The sequence below is a fragment of the Macrotis lagotis genome, chromosome X, assembly GCF_037893015.1.
Source record: "Macrotis lagotis isolate mMagLag1 chromosome X, bilby.v1.9.chrom.fasta, whole genome shotgun sequence".
NCBI classification, from domain to species: Eukaryota; Metazoa; Chordata; class Mammalia; order Peramelemorphia; family Peramelidae; genus Macrotis; species Macrotis lagotis.
In genome coordinates, this window is record NC_133666.1 from 454,399,487 (window position 1) to 454,420,751 (window position 21,265).

Sequence of the window (21,265 nt, forward strand, 5' to 3'; positions counted from 1 at the left end):
AGAGAAAGAGATGAAGATGGTATTCATTCCAGATACAGGAATTGGTCTATATAAATTCAGAATAAGATTGTGTAATAGAGGCTTAAATAAAGTAGGTTACTGTTCAGTAGTACAATAATGAAATAATACTCAGAAAGAGCTGTGCTGGTTTTGTTTTGTCTTTTTTTTTTTAATACTTAACAACCAGCTCTGGGGGGGGGGGGGGGTGCACAAACAACTTACTTTTTAAAGTTTAATCTACTTTATTAAAAAAAAAACTTTCTCATTCTCTTTTGTCTAGTTAATCGACAAAACCATAAATCAAGCTCTGATTTACAGTTTGTTGACTTCCAAGGTATAAATGCTCACATTGACAATTTAACAATTAGCTCTTCCAGCCCATAGGAGCTACTTGGTTCCAAATCATAGAGAAGGGTCTTAAATATTAGGTTATGGAACTTGTATTTTATCCCATAAGTAGTAGAAGCACTAAAAGTTTCAAACAGCAAAATAACACAATGAAATCTATAGATTAAGATTATTTGGCAACTAAGTGAAGAAGAAATGTAATAGTGGATAATAATAACATTTATACGACACCTACTGTATGCCAGACACACTGTACTAAATACTTATCAAGTATCATTTCATTTAATCCTCACAGCAACCCAGGAAGGTAGGTATTATCCTCATTTTATAATTGAATAAACAAATTCTCAGAGTCACAGAACTTGTAAGTCTCTGAGAGTAGATGTGAATTCAGATCTTAGATTTGAATTCAGATCTTCCTTATTCTGTACTCAAAGCTTTATCTACTATACCACCTAGTGGAAAGGTTTTCATATCTAAGTTTTAAAAAATCTCCCTTATTGTTAGTACTTTCCCCTTGAGATAATCTCCAGTTTATCATGTACACTGTCTTTTCCTACATATCTCTTTGAAAGATATCTCTTGGGGCAGCTAAGTGGCTCAGTGGATAAAGCACCGGCTCTGGAGTCAGAAGTACCTGAGTTCAAATCCGACCTCAGACACTTAATATTACCTAGCTGTGTGACCTTGGGTAAGCCACTTAAACCTCACTGCCTAGAAAAAACCTAAAAAAAAAGATATCTCTCTCCTATTGAACCATAAGATCCTCAGAAACTAGGACTGAGGACCAGAGAAATGATTTGTCCAAGGTCAGATAGGTAAAACTTGAATCTAAGTCTTCTATCTCAATTCAACACTCTTTCAATAGTATGTTGAAAATCAATCATGATGGTACACATAAAACAGAGAACTAGGTCAGCATACATAGCCTCAAACTTTTATTTAGGGAATATTTTCCCACAGCTAAAGGTATATTGGTCAGCTATCAAATTGACTTTATAGAATTTCAGTACTAACTTTTAATATTTTAATATTTAATATTCCAGGACTGATGCAACAATGAGGAAGACAATGACTCACAGCTTCCCAAAGGAGGCATCTTCTTCTTTATTCTTCACAGTCTAGATAGAGAAAAGGGTTTTTAAAAAAACAACCGAAAAGAGTCACCCTTCCTTCCCCATTTCATTCTTTTGCATTGTCTCAGAACCAAACCTAATTTTATGTTATAAGCTAATAGGATTGTACTGTTCAAAACAAGAAATTATATCATATGAACATGATTTCAAGAGTAAATTGATTCCATAGAGAATAGGTTGCCAGACCAGACAACCACCAAAAACTTCTTTTCTTTACAGGATAGGTGAGATGTCTTCCTCTTACTTGTTTCTACTCTATTGATGCTAAGCAGAGAAAAAGCAATGGAAAAACCCCTCTAGTATCTTTGCAAGAAAACCCTAATTGGAATCATGAAGAGTCAAACATAATTGAAATGAATGTACAATAACAAATTGAATCTATCACAAGTTTAGGATTATACCTAATTAGGTCAACAGTTTCTGAATTATATAAAATGGAGGAGGTAGAAGTAGATGATAGTTTTGGAGGCAAGATTATACACAATCACTGTCTAAGACTGGATATGAACCCAGGTTCTCCTGACTCCAGAATCAGTGCTCTATCCACTCTAACACCTGCCCTGAACTAGATAATATTTTAGGTCCTTTTATATCTAAACTTATCACTCCTTTACTCAATAAACTTTCATGGTTTCCTTTCTCCTCTAAGATCAAGACATAGAGAATAAGCTTTTTTTTTAAAGTTTTTGCAAGGCAATGGGGTTAAGTGGCTTACCCAAGGCCACACAGTTGGGTAGTTATTAAGTGTCTGAGGCAGGATTTGAACTCAGGTACTCCTAACTCCAGGGCTGATGCTCTATCCACTGCGCCACCTAGCCACCCTAGGATAAGCAGTTTTAAAAGTGTCCGCTATATGATTATCACAGGCTAAGTGCTTTACAAACATTTTCTCATTTGTTCTTCACAAAACTCATGGAAGTTTGCTGCTATCATTATTATTATTATAATACCTATTCTATAGCTGAGGAAATTGAGGTAGACAGAAGGTGAGTGACTTGCCCAGGACCATACAGTTAGTAGAGTCTGAAAGTAGATTTGAACCAAGGTCTTTCTGACTCCAAATTCAATACTCTATCCATGCTCCATCTAACTGCCTCTAACCAAGTATTTAGCTTTTAAAGGTCTTTACAACCTGGTTCCTATCTACCTTTCCAGAATTGTTATGAATTCCTCTTTTATATCCTGTACAGTCCTTCCAAACCTACCTTCTTGCTCATGCATGAGGTTCTATTTTCCTTCTCCAAGTTTTTACTCTGGTATACAGAATATAATCTAAAAATCTCTGATTCTTGGAATTTCTAGTCTCCCTTATAACTCAACTCAAGCATCACACAAAGTCTCTTTTTTTTAGTTTTTTGCAAGGCAAATGGGGTTAAGTGGCTTGCCCAAGGCCACACAGCTAGGTAATTCTTAAGTGTCTGAGACCGGATTTGAACCCAGGTACTCCTGACTCCGGGGCCAGTGCTTTATGCACTATGCCACCTAGCTGCCCCCATCACACAAAGTCTTCCAGATCACCAATTGATAATGCTTCTTAACACACTCCATCCCCTATAAAATTTCTATGTATATACATAAATAATCTCCAATAAAATGTAAACTCCTTGAAGGAAGAGAACGATTCATTTTTGTCTTTAAATTCCCAGGGTCTGCCAGAATCCCTGGCACATTTTAGTAACTTGTTGGATGTTATTAACTGGGAGTTAATCTAGACCCTAGATGTTTTCACAATGTTCTATTAGCCAGGGCCAAACAAACTATATCCCAAGATCCCGAAAAAATAGATATAATTGTTGAGCTATTGTTAAATATCCTTGAAAAAATGTGGAACTCAAGGAGGGGTGGTTTCTTCAACTCTAGGTTAGTAAACTTGATTTTGTTTCTTTGAAAGATGACATCATAAAGAGGATCATTTCTAAGCAATGAGAAAGGAAATTGGTCATCAGTGAGAGAGAGGATAGACGACTAAATTGGAAGTCAGGAACACTTGGATTCAAGTCCAAATAGCTAAGTGATCATGAGGAAGTTACTGAAATTCTCTATATAAGAGGCAGTTCTCTAAAGCACTAAATAACAAATTGCTAATCTGTCTCAAATCAAGGAATTTCCAAACTGGTGCTTCCCTAGAACAATGAAATTGTTCATATCATCCTTGTGAACAAGATGGAAAAAACAAAAAAAATTAAATGGGGATAAAATAAGTGAACAAATTGAATGGCCAGACTCAATGAGTAGGAGATAATGGAAGACCTTGTAGTGAAATGTTCCATGGGTGAGAGGGAGTAAGGATTTGCGTATATAAATTATATAAATAGCATAGGTTTATACAGGCATTATATGCCTACTATGTGTCAGTCACTGTGTTTAGCACTTTACAAATATGATCTTATTTGATCCTCACAGCAACCCCATTTTAAACCTGAAGAAACTGAAGTAAACAGAGATTAAATAACTTACCCAAGGTCACACAACTAGTGCCAGGGACTGGATTTGAAGTCAAATTGGACTGGAGAGAAGAAGAGACTCCACCAGGATTTTGAAGAGACTAAAAATCATATCATATAGCTGAAGGAAGTAGGAATGTTTAGCATGATTAAAAAGATTTGGGGGGACATACCAATTGTCATCAGGTGTTGGAAAGACTACCATGTGGAAAACAAAACTTTTTCAGCTTGCAACAGAAGGCAAATCTAAGACTAATGAGTAGAAGTTTCAGAGAGACATATTTTGCTTTTAAATAAATATTTTGCTGACAATTACAGCATACCAAAAGTGGAAAGCTTGTGAGAGTTCCCTGCCACTTGTTCAGTCAAGTCTGATCCTTTATTTATTGAACTTTTCTTGACAAAGTTTTGAAATGTGGTTTGTTATTTTCTTTCCAGTTCATTTTACAGATAAGGAAACTGAGGCACAGGGTATTAAATTTCTAAGACTGCATTTGACCTCATGAAATGCAATGTTCTTCAGGATTGTGAGCCCAATGCTCTATGAGCCACCTAGCTACCACTAGAGGTCTTCAAATGGAGATCCTCTATCAAGGTTGCTGTAGAAGAGATTCTGTTCAGGCACAAGTTGGACTTCCTTAGAGATTAGATAAAGCACTTATTAAGCCCTTTCTAGGTGCTAAGCATTGCACTAAGTGCCAGTTATCCAAATACAATCAAGGAGGCTGTCCCTGTCCTCAAGGAGTTTACATTCTGATAAGGGAAGATAACATGTAAAAGGGAGATGAAAAGTTGAGTGAGGGAGATAGGAAGGAGAGAAAGTCCTAGTATTACTCCATTCAGAGGTGATCTCCAAAATCTCTTCTGAAATCTATTATGTGATTATCACATAACATTCACCCCATGGTCCACCTAAACTGGTTGTCTTCTATGAAACTTCATCTCTCTTTTTGGCACTTTAGTACAAGCTGGATGGATGATGGATGACCACAGTGATGTTTTTGATCCTCTTCAAAAATAAAGGACAAACAACAATAACAACTTGGTCACAAGTTGTTTTTCTTGCTTGTAAAGTGCTCCCTAGGAGCCTCTACCTTAGAATCTATAGTTTCCTTCCTTCAAAATTCAACTCAAACATAACTTTCTACATGAAGACTTTTTCTGATCCCCCAGGTGCTAATACTTCCCCCCATAATTACTTTTCATTTATCTTACATATAGATTTTATAGTTATACTATAGATGTAGATGTAGATAGAGATAGAGATAGAGATAGATTCGATGTTGATTAGATATAGATATATTTGTGTGTACATGTGATCCTGAGGTCATGAAAAGCTTTTTAAGAATAGAAATTCTAGGGGCGGCTAGGTGGCGTAGTGGATAAAGCACCGGCCTTGGACTCAGGAGTACCTAGGTTCAAATCCGGTCTCAGACACTTAATAATTACCTAGCTGTGTGGCCTTGGGCAAGCCACTTAACCCCATTTGCCCTGCAAAATAAAAAAAAAGAATAGAAATTCTACCACCATCATTATCACTTACTCTTCTTATTATTTTGTCTACCTGTGCAATGAAGGTAGGAAAGTGTGTAGCAGTGAAAAGTAGTTGAACTGAGGGGCCCAAGCCCTGACATTGAACTCTTGCTCTCCTGCTTACCTTTTATATGATCTTGGCTCATTTGTCTTGAGAATTGGACAACATGGTCTCTGAGGTCCCTACCAACTATAATTCAATAAGGCTATGAATTCTCTATGATGGTAGATTACAGAATAATTGCAAATTTGCTTTGGTAAAAGAAATATCGTGCTGTTTTATAGGTCCTGACAAGGGAAAAAAACTTCCCCACAAATAATCTAATTCGTGCAAAGAATAAGTTCTTTTTATTGGGGGGGGGGGGTTGGAGAGGGTTGCAAGGTAATAGGATTAGGTGACTTGCCCAAAGTCACACAGCTGGGTAATTATTAAGTGTCTCAGGACAGATTTGAACTCAGGTCCTCCTGACTCCAGAACCAGTGCTTTATCCACTATGCCACCTAGCTGCCCCATATACAATGAGTTTTTAATAAGTACTTGTGAATTAACTGATTGATTCAATCAGAAGCTATAACACCAAGGCTCATATGTTGCAGCAGAGAGTTATCCAAGGAATTAGGATCCTTGAGTATTATATCCACCTCCATCATTAACCTTCTCTGTGACCTTTGGTAGTTTTCTTAGCTTTTTTCTGAGTTTCTATTTCTTGATCAGTGGAACTGAGGCCAATCATTAGAAAAAGTGCAAGTTATTGTTATTTCTTTCCAGAGCTGGCAGGAACACAAGTTTTACTGACTTCCTCATATTGAGGAAATTCCTTTTGTATGAACCTTTGTCCGAAGAATTTTCAAAGACACCCATCTCCCCATATTTGTTCTAATTTTGCCAGGACAAAAAGAGTCTATAAATGGCTCTGATCTTTAATCAGTCTTGTGCCTATCAACAAGTTAATGTACATTCCTAAAGAACTGTTTTATGAAGTCACTGGTCTCCAGCTTGATAAATCCAATAATGCTCTGTGCTATAATACTCAATAGTTATTAAGATAAACAAACTTTCCATGATGGACATCCTGTTTCTCTTTAGTGTCCTTGACAACCTTGATCAGTAACCAGTTACTATTTTAAAAGAAAGACAGGATGGTATTATAGAAACAACAGCTAACTTGAAGCCAGAGACCTACATTAGAATGCTGCATCTGCAATTTATTAGTCCTATGCCCTTGAGCAAGTTACTTTCCCTGAGCATCTAACTGATATAGTGGAGAGAATTCTGGGCCTGGAGTAAGGGAAATCTGAGTTCAAATCTAACTGCAGATACTTCTGTGCAGCCTCAGACAAGTGACTTAACTTCTGTCTGACTCAGTTTCTCCAACTGTAAAATGTGAATAATGACAGCATCTACCCCTCAGGGTTGTCATGAGGATCAAATAAGATATTTGTAAAATGTTTAGTACAGTGTCTGATGCTTAGTAAATTCTTGTTTCCTTTCTTTATTCTTTATTTGTAAAATTTAGATTAAAAATATCTATCCTGACTGTTTCATAGGGTAATTATGAGACTAAAATTGCATGATATGAAAAAACTTACAAGATATAAGGTAAAATAGATTCTAGTCAATCAGGTCTATTGTTGATCCTTCACTCTCATCCATCTTCCCAAGTCACTCACTTGCCAAGTCAAACTGGTCATCTTATCACTCCCCAGTCATAACATTTCATTCCCCATTCCTGTCCCTTTGCATTAGTAGTCCCCTATTACCAGAATGCTCTTTCTTCTCACTGGCCTCTTAGAAGCACCAAGGTCAAGTTCAAATGGTATTTTCTCCAATATCTACTTATCTATTAATGTCATTATCTTCCCCAATAAGAATAAAAACTCTGAAGATACAGACTGTCTCATCTTTTATTTGAATCCTTACATTGTATAATAAATACTCATTGATAGGTCAGTACAACAAATATAAATTATATAAATATCAAAATTCCTTTCTATAAAATTCCCTGTTTCCCCTTAAAAAAAAAAATGGAAGCACCTTGAGGTATATGAATGTCGAAGGTCCTTTCTCTGAATCTTCTGTTTCCCCTAAAAAATAATGGTACCTTGAGGTATATAAATGTTGAAGGTCCTTTCTCTGAATCTTCTGTTTCCCCTTAAAAAAAAAAATGGAAACACCTTGAGGTCAAGGACTGTTTTGTTCTTGTCTGTTTCCCTAGAGATAAGTATAGTGCTATTCACATGTTCCTAATTGTCAAATTGAATTAACCTTAATATCTTATTTTCCATTTTTCCCACTTGGATTTGATGGTCACTTAAGACATGAGTCCTAGAAAGGTTCTTCAGCGCATCAACATCACTGAGAATTCTCAGACTTGGTAATGTGTTTTTAGAAGAATAAAAGACATTTGGAATTTTCTTGCATTATAAGTCCTGGTAGCTCAGCACTAGCCTCTGGGCATGTTCCAGGCAGCCACTCAATCTATTAACTTGCCCTCAGGAGTCCATATTTCATATAGAACTGCTTCCTATTTCCACTTCCCGTCTGCCACCTCACAACTCAATTCAGCATGTGGAATTGTGCTTGCTACTCTCTCTAGTCCTCAAGGACTTGAACAAGAGTAGGGGGGAAATTAATCCATCTCGAGCTTCTGGAAGTCAGTGGAAAGTAGGCAGGAAAACTGATGAGCTGTGAGTACTGAAAAGCTGGAAAAGTTTGACCGTCTGATATTTATGTCATCTTATGTAGCCTGTCACATTGCCTACTGTGCCTGCTCACTCAATTCCTGGCAGTGAATATCATTTTATGATGGTCAGAGACTAAAGCTGCATTTTGTTTTTTGCACTCTCATCATTTGTAACCTCATCACCATGCTGCTAATTCAAGCCTTGATTGACACCACTTCCCTCAGTCTCCTCTTCCCTCTGATTGGAGAACTGGAGGATAGAGTTCCAAACTCCTCCCAATGCCTTCCTTTATAGAAGCTAGAAATTGGACCTGCAACTCATTTTGCATCTACTACTCTACCAGGATTCATCTCCACTGACCCAGGTACACCCTGGAGTCTTCTCTACTTCTTGCTACCTTTTGTGTTTTGTCTCTCCTCATTTGATGGTAAACTTATTGAGGGCAAGGAACATCTTTCTATTCCTCCTTCTAATTGGATGATTCTTCATTTAAGGAGGATGCTCAGGTCAGTCATCTTTACAATACCCATTAGGTACACTGCTCCAGAATCATCCATCTCAGCCCACCTTCCCTTTCTATGCTGTTTCTAACATTAGAATGTAACCTCCCGAATCTGTTTTTCTTTTTTGCTTGTATTTGCATTCTCAGCATTTGTTGTAATGCTTTACATATTAATAAGATCTAATAATTTTTTGAATTTAAACAATTTAATTTAAATTTTTTCCAATTACATGCAAATGTAGTTTTCAACATTCATCCTTTTGCAAGCTTTTGAGTTTCACAGTTTTCTACCACCCTCCCCATGGCAGCAAATAATATTATATAAATTATATATGTACAATAGTGCTAAGATATTTCGATATTAGTCATGTTGAGAAAGAGGAAATAGAACTAAGGTGGGGAAAGCCATGAGAAATATAGAAAAAAACATAAAATAAATGTTCAAAAGTGAACATAGAACGCTTTGCCCTATATTCAGACTCCAAAGGTTTTTGAGTTGTTGTTTTTTTTGAATGTGGATAGCATTTTCTATAACAAGGGCCTAATAAATTCTTGCTAACTAACTGAATCAACTTCTCAATGCTTCTAAGAATTCTGGATGTCCTACTTCCCATCCTAAATAGCCTTTGTTTTCCTTTCCACTTACTCTAATCTTGTCAGTCCTTCAAGGATCCTCTTCAACCCCACCTCTTTCATATAATCTTTCCTTTTTGTTGTATTTTTGAATTTTAGTTTGGGGAGGGACATTTATTTTAGAACAGAATAAGTTTAAGAATAAACTGTTCTATAACTTTTGAATTCAAGCAAGTCTAGAACCTTTAATGGCTAGCATTCACACTATTCTCCCCCTTTTCTGAGTTAATGAGGAAAAACAAGAAATCTACTTGGCCCAGGAAGAAAATTTATGGACTACTAGCATAACAGCTTTCTAGATTCCTGGCTACTCAATTGTTCAATCCCATGCTTGGGCTTTCCAAATGGTTTCCTTCTTTTTGTATCATTTGAAGTCAGTACAACCAAATTTAGCACCTCATTGTTTTCTCATTGTTTTGTATGTGTTAGACTCTTCTACCCTTTGAATTATAAAACAAGGTAAGAACAGGGATTATGAGGCTGATTCCTATAAACCATGCAAGTAAATTCAATTACTATAGAGCCTCACCATGTGAATTTCTCCAGATTTCCCACAGCATATGTTGAATATATGGTAAAAGAAGATCTCTCTTAACCTTTGCTATGTGCAAAGCCTTTATAAAGAATATGCTGTGTGCCAGATACTAGATAACAAAGCTAAAACAAAATAAATACAGTTTCTACCTTCAGGAGTTCACATTCTATTGGGTTGAAGGTGGAACAACATACATATAAATAAGCAAATAAAAACATATTCAAAAGATGTACAAAATGATGGGGGAAGGGGAAAGAAAAGCACCAGCAATTGGGGAAATGGGTGAAGTTATGGATGCCTTGAGAATCCCAGTGAAAAAGATCAGGATAAGGTCTAAAAATCATTTCTCAAAGACTCTCATGTTATGGAGAAAACTCATAAGTACCATGGAAATCAATGAGATGAGACATCCAGGTCAGTAATATAAGCAAGGTAAAAACTCTTAAAACCATCAGCTAGTTTCTTGCTTTGTCTTCCTCAGGAAGAAGTATCAGTCAGTAAGGATTGGCTATAAGGAAAATCCCACTGTTTTTGTAAGGCTTTGGTCTAGATTGTCTCTAAAGATGAATATTTTTTGTGACCGTTAGTTGTGTTTGACAATTCATGACCCTGTTTCTTGGCATAGATGTTTGAGTAGTTTTTCATTTCCTATTACACATAAGGAAACTGAGACAAACAGGGTGATTTCCCCAGGATCACACAGCTAGTAAGTGGGACTGAATTTAAGATGGAATCATCCTAATTTCAGTGTCAGTGCTCTATCCACTGTGCCACCTAGCTGTCCCTGACCAGCAGAGATTCACTGCTCCCTGGGCTCTGTTTTTGACTCTCTGAATTCTTTTTTTTCACCAAGCCCCAGAAACATTGTCACCCTGGAAGATCACTCTTCCCATCATCCCTTTCCTCTGATTGTTCATTTCTCCTCCTCCAAACCCTGACAACTATGCTTATTCTTGTTATTCCTCCCTGGACTCTGTGTCTGATTCCTTCTTTGCTCATCATCATATCTCTACTTAACATGCATTTGTTAACTTACTTAGTTTGAAATAAAGCTCAGACCCTTCAAACTTCATTCCTAGGATTCTACCACCTGTATAAGTCAGGGTCCATCTATAAAATTGTAATGTTTATTTATACCTGATGTATAGCTTATTTATAAATAGAGACATTGATTTTAGAGATATTTTTAAATTTTTATGTTAGACTCTTAGAGATGGAAGGGGGTCTTAGAAGTCATCTGGTTTAGCTCTTAACACAAATCATGAAACCTGTTTACATTTCCAAAGACTTCCAGCAATAGGGAACTTATTACAACAGTCCATTCCATTTATGGACAGTTTGAATTGGCAGGAAGTTCTCTCCACTGAACTTCTGCTTCATAGCAACATATAACTATTAGTCTTGGTTCTGCCATTTAACATCAAATAACTGGGGTAATGCAGGTGGGTGACTTAGAGGGTAGAATGCCAGACCTGGAGTCAGGATGTCAAATCCAGCCTCAGAAACTTACTAACTGTGTGACCATGGGCAAATAAATCACTTAATTCTGTTTGCCTCAATTTCCTCATCTGTAAAATGAGCTGAAAATTGGAGAACTGGCAAATCACTTCACTAACTTTGCCAAGAAAACCTCAAATGGTATCACAAAGAATTGTTCACAACTGAAAAATAACTGAACAGCAAAAATAATTCTATTATCTTTATCACATGAAAACTTTTCAAAAACCTGAAGAAAGTATGGATATCCCTTCTTCATCTTTGGATTAAACTTCCTCGCTTCCTTAAATTAAATCTTATCTAAAATGATTTCAAATTCCCTAGAACTTTTCTAGAAAGATTTCAATTTATCAACGTCCGTCTAACATGTAATATCCAGAACTGAGAATGAGGCCCTAGAATATAGAGCCTAGATGACTCAGAAATCAATCCAATTAGTCTCTATTAAGTACCCATTATGTATAATACACATTTTTTTAGCCTAGATTAGATTTGTGTTTCCATCTCTTGCCTGAAGCACTGAGAGGGCGAATGAGTTGCCTAGGATCACATAGCCAATTTCTTTCAAGAACAGGACTTGAACCAGAACTTCCAAACTGCAGGACCAGATTTCTCTCTGCTAATCCACAGCAGGCTCTAAGAAAGCACAATATATCAGCTATTATATGTGATTTATTTATATATTTACCCACTGATTTATAATTTTATACTATAAAATATAATTCATATTACATAAATTATAAAATCTATTATAAATCATTAAATATACTATGTCTATTGTGTCATATTATATATAGATATTATACAAATTGTGTCATATTATATAGATATATAATATAATGTAATATAATATAATATAATATAATATGATATGATATGATATGATATAATATAATATAATATAATATAATATAATATAATATAATATAATATAATATAATATAATATAATTCATTATATAATATAGTATTTTATCTTATCCATATATTATATATTATTAATACATCATAATATATGATCTGTTCTGTTACCTAATACAATATTGTTCTTACTATTTCTTCATTTTTGAAGAACATCAATGACATTATAGGTGATGATTTGACTTGTACACGAAATGGATTTAGGTGAGACAGTGCGGCACAAGTCATCAGCCTCACTCTCTCTTCCTGAGTCATCAAAATCCAATGGTAGGACAAAAATCACAACTGGTAATGACCCAGGATATAGCATTTTTGAATGTCTTTCCTGACAGTTGGAACAAATTGTTCTTATCCACCCATTCTGCAGGGGGAAGACTTCACATGCTTGGTGAAGACATTCCCCTAACTCACCAAAAGTTTTAAAGACAATCAGTTACCCTCAAACTGGTTTAGCCCATCTGTCAAGATAGCTTTACTGGGTGTGGCTTCTTTGCATGCTACAGCTTCTTGGAGCCAAAGTTGAAATTTGGATGAAGGAGGACATCAAAGGTGGATGAGCAGCCATGAAAAGGGCTCATTAGCCCTTGCTCCAGAGGTGTTAGTCCTTTCTGGACATAACCCATTGTATATTATCATTCATAATAAAGATGTTCTTGATTTATCTAAGATCTATTCCTCAAATTTCTCATAGCACTTTACTAGACTTTTCTTTTGTACTTACTACTTTTTTTCTTGTATCATGGTCGTTTTTGTCCATGTCCCTCTCTTACTTTACTGTGTGTACCTTGGGTCCAGGGTTTGTGGAATATATCTCTTTGTCTCCAAGGATAGTACTTGGCAGAATAGGCATTTAGTACATGTTTGTGGAATTAAATTGAATTGAATCAGAGAAATATAAGACCCCCTCACTGAAGAACTCACAATCTGTGTCTTGGAAAGTATAAAATGGGCAATGCTTCATAATGTATATATAATGATATTATAATATCCTTCTAACTCCTCCATCAAAGCAAAACTAATATAGCAATATTCCTAGTGCACTGTCAAAAAGCAGGGTTTCTGATAATAAATCTGATGTAATTTGTCCATCACATTTGAAGAAAAGTAACTGTTAAACAGAAAGATGAGAGCATTGTTATGATTATTTTATCATAGAGATCTATTTATCATTATGCCATGGTGCAATCCTTTTTGCTGACTACATTTATTCAGACACCAGAATGGCCTTAAGCTTTCTTGTTTGTCCATAACAAACTCATGTCCTTTTCCATTGGGGCTCCATGAGTTGTAATGTACAGTATAGTCTGTTCTTAAGAGAACACCAAGGGTAAACAGCTCATGGCCCTGCTTCAGGGACTGAAGAGAACATCACAGTGCGCCATCAGTCAGCCCAATGTTTTAATTTGCAAACACCCAACAATTTGCTCTATCTCTGGTTTATGTGTAGGGGGAAATGGACAAACAGAATGTTCTGACACCAGTTTGTGTTAAAGTTTCTACAAGGGAACCAACTAGAGAGATTCAGCAGGAGGAACAGTGGGCGTTACTACAGTCATGCAATAGGAACTTGGAAAACAGGGAATCTAAAAATGAGGAGCAAGGTTACTGCAAAAATAACTTGGCAGTAACTGAACTAACATAATTTTTCATGCATAAAGAGGATGGGGGAGAGTGGGAACAGTGGGATTATATATGGAAAATCCAACAATTTTGCGACCAGCAATCTAGAAAACTGCTTTGATCCTAGTCCCCTGAGTTGTAGGCCTTCCTTGGACTGGGTGAATTGCATACCATACATTAAAATCCTAATAGCTTCGAAGGTTAACATTTTAATTCATGTATTTTTTGTGGTTCTACCACACATAAACCAAGTAAATCCTAAAATCACCATTTGTCTCTAGCACAGAACTTTCTGAACTTACAGGGAAAGAAATAATACAACATAAGAGAAACTGTAGAACTGTAAGACTTATGAGACAATTCAATTCCAAAAGTGTTCAGGAGGTGCCTGCTATGTTCCAGTACTATGTTAGGTGCAGGTGGACATCTCTATAATTTGTCTCAGAGATTAAGACCACTTGGAGGTTAAGACAGTCATCTACTCCACAAACATTAAGTGCTTGTGAAATGTCAGACATTATGTTTAATGCTCGAAGTGTAAAAAAAAAAAAGTCTGTGACCTCAAGTTCTAATGGGGTCAGATGCTATAGTTCATTCAACCAGTAGGTATCATAGTCAGAATCTGAACCCAGATCTTCCTGTCTCCAAGACCAGCTCTCTATCCAAGGTGCCACATTGGCCCTTCGGCAGTAATAATAATAATAATATCATTTGTCATTTACACAATACTTTAAGGTTTGTAAAGCACCATAAATATGTTATCTCATTCCCACAGCAACAAACTTTTGAGGTAGGTATTCTTTTTAATCCCCATTTTACAGAAAAGGAAACTGAGAATGAGAAGGGTCCTATGTTCGCAAAACTGGTAAATGAATGAAGCAGGATTTAAACTCAGGTTTTCTTAACTCCAAGTCCAGTGCTCTTAAATAGTTTTATACTGTTAAGTCCACAAAATGCATATAGAATAAGTCCAAAGTAATTGGGGAGGTGAAGATGGGGCAATTACAAGATAGAGTCCTAATAATTACAAGGATCAAGGCAGCTTTCCTGGAGGAAGGTGACACCTGGATGTTGAAAAAAGCTAGGGATTCTATTGGGAAGATGGAGAACATTCCAGGCATGAGAACTGAGCAATGAATGATGATATAAGATGGAATGTCATGGATGGAGAACATTAACTTGAAGGAAAATTGGAAGTGAGATTGAGAATAACTTTGCTCTTCTAATGAATGAGTAAGGTTGGGAAACAGTAAAACAATAGATAACAGATGTTTCTAGAAAATATAGCCTAGAGATAGTTAAAAAACAAGGAGCTTCCTAAGAGGTTCCTTATGAAAAGATACAAAGTCAGTTAACTAACATTTATTAAGTACCTACTGTAGTAGACCCTGCACTATGTTAAGAACTGGAGATACAAAGAAAGGGGAAAAAAAGACAAAACTGTACTTGTTCCCAAGGAACTTGTGGTCTAATGAGGGAGACAACATGCAAACCAGAGATATATACAAGATGAATTAGGGCTAGTCTCAGAGGAAAGGCAAAGAAGTCTACTCCAGGCTCTGCAGTCTCAGAATAATATTAAAGACATATGATAATACAACTACCAACATCAGTGAGTATCAAGAGAAACAGAACAAAATTTGTGAAGACAAAGGAATAGAAGAAGATTCTGGGGGCCTTGCTTAAGCAAGAGTGCACATGTGTGTGCTCACACACACACATCTCCCTTCTAAAATTTAACCTGAAAATGACAATATTTGCCAGCTCATCTTTAAGGGGGAAAATTCTTTTCTGGATCAATTTGAGAGGGGAAAGGAGAGAGAGGGAGAAAGAGGAGAGATGGAGGAAAGAAAGAGAGAGGGGAAGGGAAGGGAGAGAGGAAAGGGAGAGAGAGGGGAGCAGAGAGGCAGAGACAGAGAAAAGAAGAAAGAAGGAAGAAGGAGGAGGAGAGATAGAACATCAAACTCAAAATCAGGAAGACCTGAGTTCAAGTCCCACTTCATATACTTACTTAGCTGTGTGCCCCTGAGCAAGTGACTTAAATTCTTTGGTCCTTAGCCATTTCATTAGTAAAGTGAGAAGACTGGACTCCTAGACTTCTTTTTGTTGTTTTTGTTATTCAGTCATTTCAATCAACCTCATTTGGGCTTTCCTTGGCAAAGACAGAGTGATTTGTCATTTCCTTCTCCAGTTCATTTTACAGATGAGGAACCTGAGAAGCACAGGATAAAGTAATTTGTTCAAAGTCCCATAGCTAGTAAATGTCTGAGGTCAAATTGGAATTCAGGTCTTCATGATTCCAGGTCCTGCACCCTATGCACTGTACCACCTAGCTACACTCCTTCTATGACTGCTAAGGTCCCTTCTAATTCTAAATCTATGATTTTATGAGGACTTTCTTGAATCAAAGTACCCACAACACTCACCCACATGACTAAACTAACAAATCATTTACAAATGAATAGAGGAGAGAAAGGGCCCTGGAAATAATCTTGTCTTTTTCCTTTATAATATCACATTTGTTGAAATTTGTAGAAAGTACATCCATTTCAAAATCCATTTCTACCACTTGATATCTGGTTAGTTTGGGAGGAAAATCATTCTATCTTTGGGGTCTCATCTATAAAATCTCTAGATCAGAGTTATTAATCACGTAAGACTCCCAAGTGCATAGCTGATCAGATTAAAATATAACTGGGAAATATCTAATAAATAAAAATACAATAGAACAGAGATAATATAAATATGTGGTTGTCTAAGTCAATACAGTATCCATTGCAAGCCAAGGATATGTTAAATGGTATACCACTCCACAAAATGAAAACCAAGATTGATAAAAACAATGTTTAGTATTTGCTTATTTTACAGTTTCTTTCTATATATTTATGTGGATAGGTCATGGGAATAATTAATTCAATTTGAATAAAGTTTAAAAATGAAATTTTTTGATAAAGGACCTTTAAATGAAAAGGACCAAAGCCCTAACATTATATATTTGTGGTAAGGAGAAGTAGTTTTACTTTTCTGATATTAAATGTTACTTAATAAAGATGTTCCCAGTTTTTTTTTTAAATGTACGTTCTTATGTATGATTTAATGACCAGGTTTCTGTTTGAGCTTGAGAGGACTACTTTAGATGACCTCTAAGGTCCTTCCCTGCTCTGATCCTATGACCCCTGCTCTTTGCTTTATTAGAGATCAAAGGCAGCAAGAAAATAAATATCACCCATCTTCTCCAAAAACATGAACTGCTCTAATACACGAGTTATTTTTTTTAATTGTGAGAGGCAATTTATAAGGAAAAATGAAATTCTACAGAGCGTCAGCTCTTAGAGGCTAATGATGTTTATACAGACATACCACACTGATGGAATAGTCCCAAAATTCCCTTCACTATACCAAAAAAAAAAAGTGGGGAGAGGAGTGACCCAGCCCTCCCCTTTTCTCCCGTCCCCCCCCCCCACCTCCTTCCTGCTCAGCAACCTGTACTTGACCCTCCCGAGCCTGGCTGTGCTCTGCCTCCATCCCGCCCCACTGGAGCCAGCTCACTGATACCAGGCAGCTGATGCTTGCCCTCATCCAAAACACACTCCTTGAAAACACCCACCCATCACATACTTGGGAGGTGGGGGCGGAGCTGGGTTGGCAGGCCGACTAGTGGGGGAGGGTTGGAGGGAGAGAAAACGACCCACCTTTTGGATCGTAACCTTGGTGGATTTTCCCACTGCTCCATGGTGAAAACTGGGCTGGAACAAGACGTCCGGGATGCCTCTGCTGCTGAGGCTGCCACTGCTTCTGTTTGCCAAATACTACAAGTGTGGAGAGAAGCGAGTCCTCTTCTAGAATGGAAATATTTCAAATGCCTGGGCTTTTTGTATGATTTCTGGCAGGAAGGAGGAGGAGGAGGAGGAGGAGGAGGAGGGAGATCTTGTTGAGACTCTTGTGCTTGTAGCAAGAATACAACCCAGTTCCACAGAAAAGGAGAGACATGAAAAAAATAAACTAGGATGAGAGAAATACTCGTTCTCACTATTAGGTGCAATGAAGAAATGATGAGCCCCAGCAAAGAAGCAAGGATGAGCCTAGTGGAATGGTCTCCTAAGATTCTGAGAACTTTATTTTTATTTCATTCTGAACCTCTGAATCATCTCCCTATAGATAGGAAAACCTTGTGAACCAGAGCTGTCCTGGTATAGGAGGACCATATCTAGAGAAAGAGAATTGGAGCTAGTATTTCAATATCCTTTGGTCTTTTGTTTTCAAAAGAAATGCTAAGCTTCTGTCTCTTAGAAAATAAAGATTCCTGGGGTTCTAAAAAAATTCATCTTAGAAATAATCTCTCAACATCCTTGTTCCCTTCAATTCCAAGGTCCTTCATGCCTGAAATCAGTGATTTCAAACCATAGTGCTAAATTCAAAAACAAAATATTAAATAGCACAGAGGTAACCTGTTTTGTGCAAAGACAGAGACAGAGAGAGACAGGTAGAAACATAGACGGAGAGAGAAGGGAAGGGAGACAGACAGACAGATAGAGAGGGAGAGAAAAAATAGGAGTGGAGAAGCAAAGAGACAGACATTCAGGGAATGACTAAAGATCTTATCAAAAGACTTCTTAAGTATGTTTTTTTTAGTGGTGGTATTTGAAGAATTTAATTGTGATATTAATCTCCATTTCCCCTACTCTTAAAATGGATTAAATTTCGCTTAAAATTTGATAACTTTAAAAATAAGGGGTGGGGGGAATTACCTTGGGACATTTAGTCATTTGAAAACCATATCAAAATTTTCAAAGTCCTTAAGACTTCATATTGTAAAACCCCAAAATGAAATAACATGCCTCTGATGTCATTCCTTCCCAAACAACTCTTCAGCCTCATTCCTGACTCTTGCCATCTCCTTCCCCTCCCTGTAGCTCCTGCCCCATTCTTTCATCACCAGAAGTTCCCCTCTTCAGTCAGTGGGTGCTCCAAGTTGGCCATGAGCCTGGAGAATGTCAAGAGAGAATGAAGAAGGTCCACCCAAAGTTTCCTCAATGCACCTTCTCACAGTTGGGTCCATTTGTGATGACCCCAGGAGGGTCATTCCCCAGAGGAGCACACTGTGTGCGGTCACTGGATTTTCCTGCCCTCATTTGTCAATGTGCTATCTGAGTGAGGTGGCTCCAGGAAGGAGTGAGGAAGTGGGGGAGGGTGATGAGAAGGGCAGGCAGTAGAAGGAACGGCAGCTGCTTCTGTGACAAAGAATCATTAGGATGGGGTTCCCCCCTAAGAAATGCTTTTAAAACACCTACATTTTGCCTAGCACTTAAGAACTGTCAACTGTTCTCTACTGCTCGTCTTGTAACCTATACCTTTTCTGTCTTCTCTCTGAATACTATTACCCAAAATAAGCCTCAATCCTCCTCAGTAAGTTTACTTTTTTTTTTGCATAAAGTTTATTCAAGACTATTCCTAAACTTTTGCTAAAGTCACATCTTAATATTTGCCTGCCATCTGTCAGTCTATACCATATAATTTAAAACAACTCAAAATTCACCTCCTGAAAATTCTCCCAGATTAATTTATCGCATTCTGATCTGTGCTTTGTCTTTACTTTTTCTTTAGGATGTTTGTGTATGTTCAATTTACACTATATTTTTTTTTAGATTTCCTAATATGATGTTCTGAAATTGCTTTTTTTGTAGTTTAATATGTTTGTTTGTTCTCCCCAGATAAACTTTAAATTTCTCAAGGGCAGGGAACAACGGGTCTTTTTCATATTGCACATTATATATTCAGTGATCTAGAGGCAAATAATCAAGTAAAAATGGAACAAATGCTGTGTAATAGGGTCATGGTAGTCACTGTCCATAGTGACCAATTCCTGTTCGACCTAGTTGCCCATAATGAGTAAGACAAGGAAGTTACTCTTCAAGGAGAGAATCCTCAGAATGTCAGGATACCATGAACCTGAGGGCTATACACTGACGTCCTATTGGGAGTTAGGACCAGAGCCAAGGAGAAAGAAAAGAGGTGTGTCCTTTAATCAGTAACAGCATGACCACACCAAAAACTCCAGTTGAATTCTGATGACATTGAAGCACAGTAGACTAATGAAATAAGATAGTTAACCAGGTGGCACAGCAGATAGAGTACTAGATTTGCAATCAGCAAGATTTGAGTTCAAATCTTACCATGGACATATCACTTCACCTCCATCTGCCTCCATTTCTGCACCTGGAAAAAGGAAATAATAATAGTAAATACCTTCCAGGGTTTTTGTGAGGATAAAATTATATATATATATATATATACATACATATATGTATATATATGTACATATATGTATATATATATATGTAAAACACATTGCTATAGACATTTTCACTAATAGATTGTCTACCTATAAGAGAGTTATTCATGCAGCCTGTTACAACAAAGAAATAAAGGAATGACTTTTCCTTTGGCTTCCACAAAGGACATTTTCTTATTCCAGGATGAATTTCCCAAGGCTATTGCTTTCCCCACTACTGCCTAGAGGATCAAAGGCTAAATTCATTTTGTGTCTATAGAAGGGAATTGAGAATGAGTCTATTGCTGATTATTCTCTTGTGTGAGTTATATTAAATATCTACTATTTGATTTGTGGTTCCTTCATGACATGTAAATTGACCATGAATATTCTATTGGAATCTAGTTATAATCTCATGATAAATAACTAATATCTATATTGCAGCTTAAGGTTTGGAACGCACTTATGTATAGTAATGACAATAATGATAATACTAATAATAATAACTAGCATTTCTATGTTCCAAGTAGTGTTCTAGGTGCTTTGAAAATATTATCTCATTTGTATCATCAGAACAACCCCAGGAGATAGGTGCATATATGTTTATATGTATATACATATATATACATATAAATTATATATACAAACACATGTGTATGTGTACATATAATTGGATCTCACAATTCTATGAACTACTATAATTATCTGTACTTTACAGATGAGGAAACTGAGGTTAAGTGACTTATTTAAGGTCACAAGTTTTAAGCATCTGAGGCAGGATTCAAACTCAGGTCTTCCTAATTTCAAGTCCAACATTCTATCTGTAATTCTAACATGATGCCTCAACTGAATAAATCCCCTCGCCAGAACCCAAAATAATCTTGGAAACTAGAATAAGAAGGGAGAAGAACCTAAGCTACAATATTAGTTTTGGTGACAAAAGGTATACTTAAAGTGAATTATAGAGAAAGTAGTAACATATGACCTTTGATTACATTAGTAAAAAAATTCAAGAGGTAGAAACTCCCTCTGTTAATCCAGGTGGCTACCTTCTTTTCTTAAAGGGCTGCCTAGAGAACTGAATGGTTAAATAATTTGCTCAAGGTCACATAGACATTAGGTGTAAGAGATAGAACTTGAA

At 36.7% G+C, this 21,265-nt stretch overlaps 1 long non-coding RNA gene across 1 annotated transcript; it reads right to left on the reverse strand.

The window, feature by feature from the left end:
• Positions 1 to 273: 273 nt before the first annotated feature.
• LOC141498441 (uncharacterized) lies at positions 274 to 17,682 on the reverse strand. The gene is made up of 3 exons (XR_012471643.1): positions 17,546 to 17,682; positions 15,865 to 16,065; positions 274 to 7,613 (listed from the first exon to the last, which is right to left on the reverse strand). It is a non-coding gene; the product is annotated as an uncharacterized LOC141498441 (long non-coding RNA).
• Positions 17,683 to 21,265: the final 3,583 nt, after the last annotated feature.